Here is a 4,279-nt window from a genome sequence, read left to right as displayed (position 1 = left end):
GCGGGCGTCGAGGCTGTGACGGGAGACCCGTAGGACAGGGGACAGCCCCGCGGGTGTCGAGGCTGTGACCGGAGACCCGTAGGACAGGGGACAGCCCCGCGGGTGTCAAGGCTGTGAAGCTTTGCAGGAGTAGAAAGCCTCATCTTTCTCCCGCAGAGCACCTGGTGAGTTCAAACTGCTGACCTTGTGTAACCTTTATCTTGGATAATGAGCTGTAGTACAAATTTCTAATTGCCAGGGTGAGTGCTAAATAATCACTCCTCCCCCCCCACCCCCCGCATAGGGGCAGTGGGCCAGTTAACTTGGGATGCTAGGAGCTATAACCCTTAGCCAGGCTGACATGTTGGTGAGCTTTCATCTTACCCCCAATGGACCTGTAGACGTGACACTCATTGGCTTTATTTGAATATCAAAAAATTCCAGTAATATTCAGTTAGCTTGGGAAGTACTTCAACTTGACCAAGGTTCGGCCACTGCGTCAGGTCTGACTCCTGGCACCCTAGTGCTGCAGAGAACTGCCTTCGGTGTGGCCAGTGGCTGATGCTCTGGAAGGAACTGCCAAGCCTTTCTAACAGTGTGCTTCTGGGTGAGCTCAGTCCTTGCCCCTTTGGTGAGCTGTCGAGGGCGTTAACCACTGGCAGCCCTCCAGGGACTCCCTGTAAGGGGAACAGGAGTAGAGGCACGTGAATCAGTTCAGCAGTCATCCTCAACAGCACTCAAAGCCCCTAGATTTGTTCTAAACACGATTTGGGAAATCCCTCGGCACTGCCCCCTCTGTTGGGAATGTGTGTAATTTTAGCAAGGTTTAAGAGCCGCAGTGGCGTAGTGGCTATGCATCGGGCTGCTAACTGCACGGATGGCTGTTTGAAACCACCAGCTGCTCTGGGGGAGAAATTTCATCACGGCTTCCTACTCCCGTGAAGAGTGAGTCTCGGAAACTCGCAGGGGCGGATCTCCCCAGTCCTGTAGGGTCCTATGCTCGGCGACCACTCAGTGGGAGTGAGTTTGGCTTTTGGTTTTTACCACTGAGACGTAGCATTTGCTGAAAGTTGTGAGAGCGGGGAGTGTCTCAAGCAATCAGACAGGCTGGGGGAAGAGAGGAAGGTGAGGCGGGAAGGTCATTTAAGCGCCCTTTGCAGACGTGGTGTTGCATGCGCTTTAAGTATAACTTCACAGGGTAAACCCATTGAAAACCCCAGATCATTGGCCGCCGATCCCACGTGACTGCTCCACAGGGGCAGGCCGAGAGGGCCTAATCAGCTCCATCCAACGTATATTTCAGCTTTTCTCCTTCCATACAGCTGCGCTTTTCTCGTCAGCTAGCTGAGAGCATCCCAAGGTCGGAAGCAGCAAGGTTCCAGTGTAGTGCCAGCTCCCGACCTTTCTGCTCTTAATTCCTTGGCCTGACTGGGGAGAAGAGCCCCTGGGGCCTGATGCTTCCAGAAGGCAGGTGATGTCCCTCTGTTTCTTGCAGGCCTGTCAGGTGGGGAGGAACATAAACATGGCCAGATCAAAAAGCAGCGAGGGCACATGCTGTGAGCACACAGGCCACTGGCTTCCTTCCTGCTGGCCACGGTCAGTCTCAGGGCTGCACGAGCGGCCGGCGTCTTTGTGGAGCCCCAGCCAGATTGTTCTCTGAGTTCCATGCCTTCGTGCTCTCCTTTGTTGTGACAGCACCCAGTTCTGGCCTCTTCCCACCCAGGGAAAAACCAGTGGTTCCCAAACCGATGTGGCTGACTGCCCCTTGTCAGGGGAAAAAAAAGACTCGGCGCTCCCCTGGCATGAGAAACGTTTATCCCGTAGCCCTGCTTGATCCAGGGTCAAGGGCAGGGGCTGCTTTTGCAGCCCTCCTGCATGGTTCCAGCACTTCCCTCAAGGGGTGTTATCCCCCACTTTGGGAAACACTTCTGTAAACCCTTTGAGGAAATGGCGTGGGGCCCACACTGACCTCTGCTTCTCAGACTCGAGCAAGCCAAGGCCAGTTCCCAGGAGGCCGAGGTCAGACCTGCTTCCTCCTCTTTGCCCCCTTCTTTACCCTGTTCTGGTATCAGCCACTCTGTGGCTTTCTGCTCCTCTTGGCTCAGTCACCTGCTGCACTGGCCACACAACTCACTGACAATGCAATTATGAGGGTTTATCGGGGAGCTCACAGGTCAAAAGCCAGGATCAGAAACGCTAAGGGTGCAGTTCTTTTGTCTGCATCTGTACTCAGCATGCTGACAGGCACATCAGTTTCTGGTCCTTGGTCTCTTCCCTGCTCAGGCAAGTGTTACAAGACTCCCTCAAAGGGTAGCCCACTCGGCAAGCCGCCCTCCTGCTTCAAGGCACTCCGCCTGATTCCTCCTGTGAGCTGGCTGCTGCCCTACTCTGCTCTGCCCTCTGGTGCAGCTGCCTTTCCACTCAGGGGTCTCAGACATTATGCTCTGCATTGGGCCCTTCCCTTGGTGGGCGTGAGATTCTTCATCCCGGCTTCTGCAGTGGCTCACTTTGTACCCAGTGGAATGACAGAACTGACCGGTGCCCCAGTATCGGTCTCACACACCCTGCTTGCATGCCCCACCAGGCATCTGGTGGGGGTTACAAAGACTGGACAGAAAAGCCACGCCGGGTGCTTCCGTTCCACCCCTGCTCCTTCCGGCGTGCTCGATTTTTACACGAATGGCTCCACTGACCTAAGGGTGGGCACGTCCAGGCCCAGGTCGATTCCTTTACTCGCGTACGTTTACACCAAAGACTCTGTTCTTTCCACTAAACCTGGACAACGTTGTAGAAATAGCCATGCCATCTGGAAGGCTGTACAACTGTTAATAGAGGTCCCAGCTGGGTGGTGGGTGTTTGCCGATGGAAGGAACGGGTGGGAGTTGGGGGTGATGCATGCACAAGCCTGTTTGAATTGTTGCCTCATGAGCTTGCTGAGACCAGAGTTGCCACTCCGGCTGCACTTAGACATCACCAGTGTTGACTTGTTTGCAGTGCACCTGATTACTCCAATGATTAAGCAAAAAACATACTTGGGACTGGTTAGCAACACACGCTCTTTGAGGAGGGAAACACCCCCCACCCCCCGCTGCAGTTGAGTCCCTGCGCCCTAGAGCAACCCGCGGGACAGCGTAGCGCTGCCATCTGGGCCTCCAAGGCCGCCCTCCTCTCGACACAGACCACACATACTGCTTCTGCGGAGCACCTGGGGGCCGCCCACTGGTCACCAGCCAGGTGTCTAACCTAACTGCACCTCCCAGCCACCTGTGCGCGATTGAAATGTTTTACACATTTGAAAATAAAATCCAAACATTTCAGGTTTCTTTGCCTCCTGACGGGACAGCCTGCATGAGATTTGGAGGGAGCAGCACCCCCTCTTCGCTGAGTTTTTATAAGCTTTCTTCCCTCTTACCTGTAGCCCTCATGCTGAGCTTCACTTCAGGAAGCTGTGTTCTTGCCGGCCGGCCGGCCGGTACTTCTCTTCTCCCTCTCCCGGCAGCTCCCCCTCACGTGGAGGCGGGGATGGCTTTCTCAGAGTTGCTTAGTGCTGCTGCTCTGAGGTGGCTGACCAGAGGGGACAAGGGCCCAGATCCCAGTTCTGCTGGACCCTGCCGGGCAGTCCTTTGCCAAGGCCCTACTCAGCGGCACTTGTTCCCTGGAAACTTTCAGTACACAGTTGGCACTTTGTGTGCTCCGTGGCCGTCCACTGGGGGCGTTGCAGGGACCTGAGTAACCGCTGCTACCTCGGGTCAGGAAGGCCTTGTTGACTCATTTGGCACCAGCTGTGATGCATCCGTATAACACTTAAATGGGTGAAGCCATTTTGATGTGTTTCTTGTAAAATCTCCGACAGCACCAGCCGTGAAGGCCAGACTGCCTTAAGCACGGGGTACCGTGCCCTCTTCTTTTCCCTGTGTGACACCTACGCCCTTTAGAGCAGCCTTCTGGCATTCCTCTGCTCCTGTGGTCAGGAGTTTGGGGTGTGTTCCTACATCAGTGCCGCTGGATTTCTTGTTTGTAAACTTTTTATTGTGAGTTCAGCGAAGGCCTCCAGGGTAGTAGGACAGGCCCTCGGTTTCACACTCAGCAGCAGGCCATGGCCATTTGGTGTCCACTCCCCTGCTGCACCCTCAGTGTGCCAGCACTCGCCCACTCACTCCCTGGGCGCCCTGTTTCCTCTCCTGCCCCTCTCCACCCTGTCCTGGGGTACACGCTGCCTTTCTGATCTGAGAGGTAGATTACTCAGACACAGGGTAACTTCTGTTCTGCACATGTGGAGTGACAAAGGGCCGGAGTCGGG

General features: G+C 55.3%; 1 protein-coding gene across 1 annotated transcript in view; it reads left to right on the top strand.

The window, feature by feature from the left end:
* The window catches only part of ERMP1 (endoplasmic reticulum metallopeptidase 1), a 37,609-nt gene that overhangs the window by 11,406 nt on the left and 21,924 nt on the right, over positions 1-4,279 (top strand). The window lies entirely within an intron of this gene.

The sequence above is a fragment of the Echinops telfairi genome, unplaced genomic scaffold, assembly GCF_000313985.2.
Source record: "Echinops telfairi isolate 266 unplaced genomic scaffold, ASM31398v2 ScPeMD7_25;HRSCAF=90, whole genome shotgun sequence".
In the NCBI taxonomy this organism is placed as follows: domain Eukaryota; kingdom Metazoa; phylum Chordata; class Mammalia; order Afrosoricida; family Tenrecidae; genus Echinops; species Echinops telfairi.
This window is presented reverse-complemented; position numbering and strand designations above follow the sequence as displayed.